The sequence below is a fragment of the Protomyctophum parallelum genome, assembly GCF_964188405.1.
Source record: "Protomyctophum parallelum genome assembly, chromosome: 17".
Classification (NCBI taxonomy): Eukaryota; Metazoa; Chordata; class Actinopteri; order Myctophiformes; family Myctophidae; genus Protomyctophum; species Protomyctophum parallelum.
Genome location: NC_139719.1, coordinates 39763555 through 39776010, shown reverse-complemented (window position 1 = coordinate 39776010; position 12456 = coordinate 39763555).

The window sequence follows — 12456 nt, the reverse complement described above, 5'->3', positions numbered from 1 at the left end:
TCCACTAGATGGTGCACTTTAACCACTGTTTGTTCCTTGTCAGCATGTTGCAGGGCTTACCTGATTGTAGAGTGTAGTGTAGACTATAGAACAGACCATTTTGAATCACCAGCCACCAGTACCTAGTGAATGAGGACAGCCTATTCTTCCAAGTGGAATGCTTTATTGGGTCGTCCACTCACAGTTAACAGTTTTTGTATTGAGTTGTCAAGTACATTTTATTTATATAGCACATTTAAAAACAACAACAGTTGACCCAAAGTGCTTTCCAGAGAACAGGTAGACGGTAGTCTATCCACAGTGCAATAGTAGAACATGTAATACAATCATAAAACGGGCCAAGCAAACAAAATAACAACAAAAACAATGAACAACAATAAACAATAACTTCACCACTGTATTAAAAGCCAGACTAAAAAGGTGTGTTCAAGTTGGATTTGTGCGTGTGCGTGTGCGTGTGTGTGTGTGTGTGTGTGTGTGTGTGTGTGTGTGTGTGTGTGTGTGTGTGTGTGTGTGTGTGTGTGTGTGTGTGTGTGTGTGTGTGTGTGTGTGTGTGTGTGTGTGTGTGTGTGTGTGTGTGTGTGTGTGTGTGTGTGAGAGAGAGAGAGAGTTGTGCTTGAAATGTACTGTAATTATGCAAACTGTTAATAAATACTTCAATCAATCAGACAAAACATTATTGCATTAAGGCTATATATATATATATATATATATATATATATATATATATATACTGTGTGTGTGTGTGTGTGTGTGTGTGTGTGTGTGTGTGTGTGTGTGTGTGTGTGTGTGTGTGTGTGTGTGTGTGTGTGTGTGTGTGTGTGTGTGTGTGTGTGTGTGTGCAGTAGGCTATTTGCCAGCATCCACCTCGTTTGATGTGGTCGCTCAAACAGAGGAGGCATGTGTCAGTGGAGTGGGATGTTCTGAAGCAAGATTGGAATTCATTTATTTCATGGCAAGGTACTTTTCAACCTGTTCATGCTCCCTTTATTGTGCAGGGGGGTTACTTTGGCCAGTTTGAAATATTGGGGGACCTGTGAGTTGTGACCAGGCTTTTCTCTTCGCAGATGTGTAAAGCCTGGGACCGAGGCTATACACTGCACGGTGCACACGGGTCGAAAATACCCGAGGCAGAGTCACATGGCTCTGCAGAGTGCATTTCACGTCATAGCCCATAGTCATGCAGACGGACCCGCCCACTGACTCTTCTCTCCAAGAGGTTAGAGTGATTCACTAAATTCGGATCAGGTTTCAACGCCTGTATTTTTCAATTTTGAAATCATGATGTGGATTAATTTATCTCAACGTTGCCCTCGTAGTGGTAACATCATGGACCAGCTTCTTCAATATATCAGGTAACGTACAGCATTACAAACACAAAATGTAGTGGATCTAGTTTTGGTATGGACAAAAACTAGGCAAGATGGTGGACCCACCGACCCTCTTGTAAACGAGTGTAATGCTTTATCTTGATGGTGTCGTGTGACTGTCGTCCACTAGTAACAGTTGTATTGAGTTGTATGTGCTTACATTTGAAATGTACTGTATTCTGCACATACTGTTCATCAATCACTATAGCTGCCTGCCCTAGTGCCCTACACATTTTAAATGTTTTGTGGAGTCGAGACTCGACTCGAGCAGGTAACATTTTCAACAGCTCTCTAATTAGTCTTATCATGAATAACACACGATAGTCTTAATTTATTTTAGCCTTCGTCTAGTGAAGTCTTAGGGCCGATTCATACTCCTATTTTACCGCTTTTACCGAAATGATTTCAGTAGCACGGAATTGTGGCGTGTATTGTCGAAAGCCTGGTCTGTGGGCGAGGTTAGGCTCTTAGTGGTTTTCCACTCGCTGTGTGCTGTGTGCATTGTGCAACGCCAGTACGCCACCTAGTGGTGGGGCCTAACCTCGCCTCACCAGGCTTCCCACCACCCCGGAGGAAAAGGTGGAGCCTAGCACTGCCCTACTATTAGGAGGAAAAGGCGAGACGACTATTAGGCTACCCTTCAGATCAGAATGATGCACATCCAGTACTTTTTCACAATGTCTTCGTGCGTAATGTGTTGGATCATCTGCTACGTCGCGTGTGTGAAAGGTAACTTTAACCCTAATATGTATATAGTTAACCAAATGTCTTAAATGAAATCCTGGGTATATCGCGTCGCCTTGCCACTTGACAGGAGCCTGTAGCATCTGTAGCGCCTGAGCCTCTAGCATCGCTACCCTCCTGGCAGGAGGGTGGCGATGCTACAGGTAACTGACTGCCTAACATTTCTGTGTAAAGGTGTTTTACACAGTCCAGCCACTTGTATTGCATGCCATGGGGTACCAGGATGTTAGAGACAGGTGGGTCATATATGTGATTAAGTGGTGGTGATTATGCAATGTGACTGGGATTTGATTCATTGAAGTGATTCAGTAAAGACTACAAGGCAGCCCTGTGTCCGGTGTGTTTTTAATACTTAAAGGTCCGCTGACATGCCCCGAAATTAATATTGGTGGTACAGCACATCACGTGGTCTGACTGAAAACAGTTTGAAATTGTTTGAGACAGGGCTACGGCGCGCCGCGCTAGCAACAAGTGGCTGCATTTTTGCTATAAATGAAATTGAAAAAAAAAATATTTTTTCGCTCGAAAATCCTCGTTACAATGACATTGAGTTGACGTGTAAGTTTTACTGTGTACTGTGTACTGTTGCATAATCGTAATTTTCTCCGTCCTCCCCCCGCTGACATGGCCTCAAACACGGCTAATAGTCCAGGCAAACTAGCGTTTCAATCAAAAGTAATTGTAACAAAAGATTTTTCTTCACAGACCATTCCTATGAGGTCTCCAGAACAACATACTAAAAGTCCCAAGAAATCCCAGTTGGGGAAATATGTTTAATTGCATTAATCCAAAATGGCCGCCAATTGGGCTTATTTGGCCAATCTTGGAATACATTTTTGACCATCAGGTAATTTTAACAGATTTTTTTCTGCACAGACCATTTCTATGAAGTCTCCAGAACACCATACTAAAAGTCCTAAGTAATCCTAGTTGCAGACATATGTTTAATTGGCATCAATCCATGATGTCTGCCAATTGACACCATTATCAGAAATATTGCCATTCTTAGAATAAATTCCTGGCCAAGAGGTAATTGTAACAGGATTTTTTTCACCACACATCATTTCTTAGAGGTGTCTAGAACAACATACTAAAAGTCCCAAGAAATTCCGGTTGCGGAAATATGTTTAATTGCATTAATCCAAGATGTCCACCAATTGAGACTATTATAAGAAAAATTGCCAATATTAGAATAAATTCCTGGCCAAATGCTAATTGTAACAGGATTTCTTTCACCACACATCATTTACTCGGCATCAATCCAAAATAGCCACCACATTATTATAAAATGGCATACATTTGAATGATTTTAAGTGATTTATTTTGGGACAGAGTGGTTAATACAAAATGGGTTGCAGTTTAATTGGATACAGCTCATAGGAATTTGTGCAATGTTTTTCACCATACCAATTGTTGGTTGACGAACTATATTACAAATGTATTAGTCAGAGTCCTACAAGAATTCAAGCTGCCGAGAGTAAATCCTCTGTATAAAATTGGAAACAAATTAGAACCTGGCAACTATACCACCTACCAACTAAAGTGCTATCAAGTCTAGAGACTAGACTAACGGGGGAACCGGGGAACATCTCCTCAGACTCCATTGTCCCGGTGTTGGTACTTTGCGCTCCTGTCTCCTGAGTAGTTATTTTGTACATCCACATATGTTAGTGTGGGACGTCCTTGTGATCAATGCCTGTGTATTGGTTCCCACAGCACCAATTTGCTGGCTGGCAGTTCTTGATGCCAATGTCCTGCTACAGGTATAGTCTCATTCTCCTGGCTGACATTGTCTGGCTCAGGGTGGTATCCCCTCATACTGAATTGTAGGCTATACAGTGCTGTGTTACTATTCGCCCATTGGGCCATGGCTCATTCGTCCATGACTGGTAACGTATGTGCCTGTGGAATGGGGAACCCGGGTTCATCTCCCGCCCCGGCCGTGGCTACATTGGTGGCAGCGGTGTGTATGGTTAACCTCTACAAGTATGTTCCCGCAGGCGACACAGACCTTTATAGTAGTCGGCAGCTCTGTCAGTCTCCCTGGGGTGGAGGTCCCCCAGTCAGTCGAGCCTAGCTCCTGGCTGGCACTCGTGGAAGCGCTTCCAGGTGGGGCGGACAACTGTAGGCTATACAGTGCTGCGTTACTACTCGCCCATTGGGCCATGGCTCTTTAGTCGACTGGCTACAGAATCTTGTTGGTAACATGTTGAGAGACTTCTGCAGGGTTGACTTCAGGGTCCATTCTGGTGTAGCACCCGTCTAGAACCTTCTGGAGGGTTGGCTTCAGGGTCCATTCTGGTGTAGCACCCGTCTAGAACCTTCTGGAGGGTTGGCTTCAGGGTCCATTCTGGTGTAGCACCCGTCTAAAACCTTCAACAGGGTTGGCTTCAGGGTCCATTCTGGTGTAGCACCCGTCTAGAACCTTCTGCAGGGTTGGCTTCAGGGTCCATTCTGGTGTAGCACCCGTCTAAAACCTTCTGCAGGGTTGGCTTCAGGGTCCATTCTGGTGTAGCACCCGTCTAAAACCTTCTGCAGGGTTGGCTTCAGGGTCCATTCTGGTGTAGCACCCGTCTAAAACCTTCTGCAGGGTTGGCTTCAGGGTCCATTCTGGTGTAGCACCCGTCTAGAACCTTCTGCAGGGTTGGCTTCAGGGTCCATTCTGGTGTAGCACCCGTCTAAAACCTTCTGCAGGGTTGGCTTCAGGGTCCATTCTGGTGTAGCACCCGTCTAAAACCTTCTGCAGGGTTGGCTTCAGGGTCCATTCTGGTGTAGCACCCGTCTAAAACCTTCTGCAGGGTTGGCTTCAGGGTCCATTCTGGTGTAGCACCCGTCTAAAACCTTCTGCAGGGTTGGCTTCAGGGTCCATTCTGGTGTAGCACCCGTCTAGAACCTTCTGCAGGGTTGGCTTCAGGGTCCATTCTGGTGTAGCACCCGTCTAGAGACTTCTGCAGGGTTGGCTTCAGGGTCCAGCATTCACTGCCATAGAGGAACAGACTCCACCGTTGCATAGAAGAAGCTGAGTTTGATCTCACAGGGGAGGTTGGAGGGAGATCCATACACTGACCATGCCGTTCAGGGACCTCCATGCAAGTGCCTTCCTCACTTTCAGATCTTGCTCCGTTCAGTTGACCCATGAGCCCAGTTACTTGAAGTCCTTGACTTCCTTCAGCACAGTGCCTCCTGTTGTTGTCAGAGGTGGATGTTCTGGTGAGATGTTATAGGTGATAACCTCCTATAGCAGCGTGATCTTGTAGATCGGCTGTTTTTGGTGCACACAGTTTTGCAGCATGACCTCGTAGATCGGCTGTTTTTGATGTCATTTGCATGTTTTTTGGACAACATCTGTAGGAGTACTGTTGGAAAAAAGGTGTGCTTGTTCCACGTTGTCGGAGAGCAGGCTGATGTTGTCCGCATAGCCTAGTCTAGTCTGTGCGGACAACAGTCTGTCAGGACTACTTTGGTATGTCGTCTCGAGTCAAATGCCTTTGAAGTCAATAGAACTGAGTATTATTATTATTACTATTATTACTATTATTATTATCATTATATTTGTAACTATTCTTATTTAGTTTCAGTTTTGGAAAGTAATTAATAGGTGAGTGGCAACTAAATTGTTTGTGTTTCTGGAAAAATGATAACGATTATTAATCTAACATTATTAATCTAACATTAAAGGTATATTCAGTGATTTCACTTAATTCAAATATCACTTATTTTTTTGTTTTGTTGTGATAATCCTCTCTACTATAGAGTGTGTTGACCATATAAGGAGTTCCTTCCTGTCCCCAGTTAACCCCTGGGGGTCAAAAAACCTTAGGTTTCGTTTTTGACTCTCTATCCTGATTGGACGAAAGGCTGGGTCCCACAGCCAAAAACGAAACCTAAGGTTTTTTGAGTGAAATCACTGAATATACCTTTAATCTAACATTAATGTTAGTTATAAATGTAATGCCCATTTGGCTTGTTAGCTTATAACGAACAAAGTGCTAAACAAAATAATGACCGTGTATAGGCCTACTGATGGCAGTGTGTTCTATAGTCTAGATAGAACATGATAATAACAGCCTTCAGTTATATTGGTTCAAAATGGCTAAAATACACAGTATTGTATCTGAATATCCTCAGCTCAAAATATATTTGGAAGTCAATTGAAATCTCAGACGAATGAAAATTGTGCCCGTCATAATTTGGGTAAATATTAGCGCGTTTTACATAGGCGTTTTACATAGATTGTGCATTACATTCACCAATTCACACACAGATGGTGGAGGGAACCATGCAAGGCACCAACCTGCAGATGCAATCAGGGGTTCAGCGTCTTGCTCAAGGACACTTTGTCACTAACTCTGGGGGAGCCCAGGTTCGAACTGGGAAACTTGCGGTTCCCATTCGGCCACACTACCTCTGAGCCTCTGCTGCTGAGCCACTAATTGGCAGACATCCTGCATGGATTGACGCCAATTAAACATATTTCCACAGCTAGGATTTCCTAGGACTTTTAGTATGGTGTTCTGATGACTTCATAGAAATGGTCTGTGAAGAAGGAAATGATGACCTCTTGGTATATGGCATTTTTTCCTGATAATAGTCCCAGTTAGTGGCCATTTTGGATTGATGCCAATTTAACATATTTCTACAACTACGACTTCTTGGGACTTTGTGTTCTGGAGACTTCATAGAAATGGTCTGTGAAAAAAAACAGTTTCAATTACTTATTGGTAAGGAATTTATTCCAATATTGGTAATTGGCCATGCATTCTTTTGAGAATATCTTATTGGTGGACATCTTGTATTGATGCCAATGAAACATATTTCCGCAACTAGTATTTCTTGGGACTTTTAGTATGTTGTCCAGGAGACTTCATAGAAATGGTCTGTGAAGAAAAAAAATCTGTTACAATTAACTCTTGGTCCGAAATTTATACCAAGATTGGCCATTTTTCTCATAATAGTCCCAGTTGGTGGCTATTTTGGATTGATGTCAATTTAACCTATTTCTGCAACTACGATTTCTTGGGACTTTTGATATGTTGTTCTGGAGACTTCATAGAAATGGTCTGTGAAAAAAAAATCTGTTTCAATTACTTATTGGTAAGGAATTTATTCCAAGATTGGTAATTGTCTATGCAGTTTCTGAGAATAGTCTTATCGGCGGACATCTTGGATTGATGCCAATTAAACATATTTCCCCAACTGGGATTTCTTGGGACTTTTAGTATGTTGTTCTGGAGACCTCATAGAAATGGTCTGTGAAAAAAAATCTTTTGTTACAATTACTTTTGATTTTAGGTCCAAAATGAGCTAGAATGCCTGGACTATAAGTGCTGAACAGGGCTCCGTGGTGCGGAGCTTCACAGGTTACCACTGCCTGTCTAGCGCCACAGCGCCGGGCTAACCTGAGCCCTCTTCTCCCTCTCTCTCTCTCTCTCTCGACTCTCTCTCTCTCTCTCTCTCTCACACACACACACACACACACACACACACACACACACTCACGTCTCACACACTGCGTCTTGCATCAGCCTTCAGCGCGCATAGGACTGCCTTACGCACCGCCAGTCTCTCCCTCCGTATCCCTCTCTCTCTCTCTCTCTCTCTCTCTCTCTCTCTCTAATAATAATAAAACGCATCACAGCGCGACAACTTGTGAAGATTAGATATATTCGAAGAAACTAGCATTTAGGAACCACTGGAAAAAATAACAAGTATCCGTGCGCAGCTACAGGAGCTCTCCAATAGCCACACTCAGAAGGCATGACTGGATGTCTTCGTCACCACCAGAAGTATAATGAAACTTTCATCTCATTAATCATTGACATAGCGTTATTTAGGCTATAATGATCAACTTGTATGGGTGATCATTTTATGTATATCAAATATTATATTAACTCAAGGTAATTAATGCTACAGCTCTGAATATAAATGTCGGAACTGGTGTAAAATGGAGAATAAGCCTGTTTCAGTGTTGCGCACTGAAAACCAGAACAGGTACGCTCGCCCCTTTTCCAACTCACCCCCACGAAAAGTGAAGCACGGTCGCCCTGGGATTTCGAAAAGTGAAGGCGGCTTGCCCCAAAGCCATGAATAGCTCGCCCCCAAAGTGTGGTTATCTCGCCCCACAGCGTGGATATCTCGCCCCAAAGCACGGATATCTCGCCCCATGTTTATTTCATGTTTATTTGCTTATTTGCTTATTTCTCATATTAGAACCTTTAGAATCAATGTTGTTTGTCAAAGGAGAACATTTAGAACCAGTTTGTTGTTGTTGGTCAAATGAAAATGGTGCATGGTACCCAGGGGGCAAACAACCCTTTTTTTAGGAAAACTGCATTTGCCATGACCTCAAAGGTTGTCCACCAGAAATAATATCTATGACCCCATAGGATCACAACCTATATGGACAACCCGGTCAATTTTTTTGCTGGAAATCCAATATGGCCGCCCCAATATTAGCCCCTATTAGTTATAATGGGGGGTGAATAGGGCAACATTTTAAACTGAGGGATATTTTTTGTATTGCAAGTTTCCATGAAATCCAATATGGCCGCCACAAAATAATTGACCGGGTTGTCCATATAGGTTGTGATCCTATGGGGTCATAGATATTATTTCTGGTGGACAACCTTTGAGGTCATGGCAAATGCAGTTTTCCTAAAAAAAGGGTTGTTTGCCCCCTGGGTACCATGCACCATTTTCATTTGACCAACAACAACAAACTGGTTCTAAATGTTCTCCTTTGACAAACAACATTGATTCTAAAGGTTCTAATATGAGAAATAAGCAAATAAGCAAATAAACATGAAATAAACATGGGGCGAGATATCCGTGCTTTGGGGCGAGATATCCACGCTGTGGGGCGAGATAACCACACTTTGGGGGCGAGCTATTCATGGCTTTGGGGCAAGCCGCCTTCACTTTTCGAAATCCCAGGGCGACCGTGCTTCACTTTTCGTGGGGGTGAGTTGGAAAAGGGGCGAGCGTACCTGTTCTGGTTTTCAGTGCGCAACACTGAAACAGGCTTATTCTCCATTTTACACCAGTTCCGACATTTATATTCAGAGCTGTAGCATTAATAATTACCTTGAGTTAATATAATATTTGATATACATAAAATGATCACCCATACAAGTTGATCATTATAGCCTAAATAACGCTTATATGTCAATGATTAATGAGATGAAAGTTTCATCTGGTGGTGACAAGACATCACATGCCTTCTGAATGTTATGTGGCTATTGGAGAGCTCCAACGGATACTTGTTATTTTTTTCCAGTGGTTCCTAAATGCTAGTTTCTTCGAATATATCTAATCTTCACAAGTTGTCGCGCTGTGATGCGTTTTATTATTATTAGAGAGAGAGAGAGAGAGAGAGAGAGAGAGACGGAGGGAGAGAATTGCGGTGCGTAAAGGCGCGCTGATGCAAGACGCATGTGTGTGTGTGTGTGTGTGTGAGAGAGATAGAGAGAGAGAGAGAGAGAGAGAGACTTGAGCCGGCAGCAGTGCCCCACTGCCCCGGGTTAGAGGCACTATATGACGGCGCCACGGCGGGGACAGAGGGCTGGATGGCCCGGCCACGGGACGGGACTCGTCACTCGAGTGACGCGGCGATAAATCATCATAGCGATATTGAACAAGCATAAACACACAGTTCACTTGAACAATGCTGTGGTACATAAGATATTTGAAGACTGATATGCATTTTAGCCCGGTGCAATGCTGCTATAGACAGGCAGTGAACCTGTGAACAGGGCTCTGCACAAGGCTGAATTTGAGGCCATGTTAGCGGGGTTACAGAGAGCTGCATCCCAGCTCTCTGGAACTAGTCACGCGAAATTGCGAATATGCAACAGTTTACCCTCAAACTTACACGTCAACTCAATGTCATTGTAACGAATATTTTAGAGCGAAAAAATATTTTTCAATTACATTTATAGGAAATATGACTCTAAATGTGACACCAAAATAGTAGCATAAGTTGCTATGCTATTACGGCCACCAAGCCCGGCGAGCCCGCATAGAAGTCGTTGGAGAAAGCTTGTCACAGTCTGACGTCAGAATCATGATAGCATTGTTTGATAGCCGTTCTTATCTCCCGAGGGGCGTGTCAGCGGGCCTTTAAATGTGAATATACAACACTACAGGTGTAGTTAAAAGGTGGAAATCGAATCAGTCGATGGTTTAGAAAGATGTAGGCCGGGTGACCAGATCCAAACTGTTCATTTTAGGGACAGAAGTATGTATTGCTTGTGTGTACTGTCATGGACAGGTTGGGCGTCAGGGGTCAACGTCAATCTTCCTTTTTTTTTTTTTATTGAATACTTTATTAGGCAACATAAATGCAAACGGCACAATGTACAGTCAGGCATCTTTGTTCAAAAAAGGATCTCACCGAAGAAAGACCTTGCGGCCTTGTTTCCATTCGGGTCCTATCCACTCACACATGACATGAATAATAAGTTAACACAGTAATAGTAAGTGATATAACAATAATAATTTAAAGCAACATATACATTTCCTCTAAACATGAAATATACAGTATGCACAGGTTGGGGACGAAGGTTTAATCGGAAGGGGGTTATTCGCACAAAGAGGCTGGGGCGATCACCTCCTCTCCCTTTGACCTGCTGACAGGTCCTGAGGGCATGGAGGGTAAAGTTGCATTTACAATTTTGAACGTCAGGCCCATCTTCAATTGCTTGACTCTGTCTTCCACCCTGAGCCAGCCTATGCTGTCAAAATGTTCCGCATATAGGTGGGTCATGGGCCCCCTAGGTGGAGAAGAAGACGGATTAGTTTGTTTTGAGAAGTTTGAAGCTTGGTTTTCTGTGCCATTGAGGTGTTAGGGAACCAGGACGTACAAGCATAGTCAAAGATGGGCAGTATGAGGGCTCCAGCTAAGGTCCTGAGGGCCCTTTTGTTAATGAAGGAGGATATTCTGCCTAAGAATCTTGTTCTTTGATTTATTCTTTTGATTGCCCTTGATATGTACAACAACAGAAAGACAACTATTAGGCGTTTGAACACTGCCCCAGGATGGTTACCACATGAACCATGGTTACCATGGTTACCACGTGAATGGTATGCAGGTGGAGGACACTCCCATAGAGTGGAGAGAGAGAGGCGGGGGGTAGTCTACTAGGCAGAGCTCTGGAGAGGACAGAGGAGCCTGACAGCATCGTCCAGGACAGTTCAGATCAGAATGATGCACACCCAGTACTTTTTCACAATGTCTTTGTGCGTAATGTGTTGGATCATCTGCTACGTCGCGTGTGTGAAAGGTAACTTTAACCCTAATATGTATATAGTTAACCAAATATCTTAAATGAAAGCCTGAGTATATCGAGGCTAATGCATGTCGCCTAGGCACTTGCCAGGAGCCTTTCTGTGTAAAGGTGTTTTACACAGTCCAGCCACTTGTATTGCATAGGGTACCAGGATGTTAGAGACAGGTGGGTCATATGTGATTAAGTGGTGGTGATTACATGCAATGTGACTGGGATTTGATTCATTGAAGTGATTCAGTAAAGACTGCAAGGCAGCCCTGTGTCCGGTGTATTTTTAGTACTTAACCCATTCTGAACGGGCACCCATTTTGGTGTTAGCATCATGTTATGCTTTATCTATTGAAAAATAGCAGATCTACAAGCTCATATCGCGCCACCGAGTGGCGCGATACGAGCTTGTAGGTCTGCTATTTTTGAAAAATCGAAGACACTTTTAGAATCTGATCTCAGGTCAGAATGGGTTAATAATGAACTGTCAGGATGTAATAGACATTTTTAGAATCTGATCTCAGGTCAGAATGGGTTAAATGTGAATATACAACACTACAGGTGTAGTTAAAAGGTGGAAATTGAATCAGTCGATGGTTTAGAAAGATGTAGGCCGGGTGACCAGATCCAAACTGTTCATTTGAGGGACAGAAGTATGTATCGCTTGTGTGTACTGTCTGGGACAGGTTGGGCGTCAGGGGTCAACTTCAATCTGCCTTGATATGTACAACAACAGAAAGACAACTATTAGGCGTTACTTTGAACACTGCCCCAGGATGGTTACCACATGAACCATAGTGGCAGCGGTGGCCGAGTGGATTGCGGAGCGGGCTAGATATCGGAAGGTCGCCAGTTCGAATCAGCGGTCCGACACGTTAAAATTACCACAGTTGAAGTGCCCTTGGACAAGGCATTGAACCACTACCATGAAATGCTCCATGTGGGCCTGGCTGTAAACAAGTATCTGATGCTTAGTCCAGTTACCCTTGGTAAACTTGATTTACCAGAACGGCAAGACATTTCTTCTTCTTCTTCTGGTTACCATGGTTACCACGGCACGTGAATGG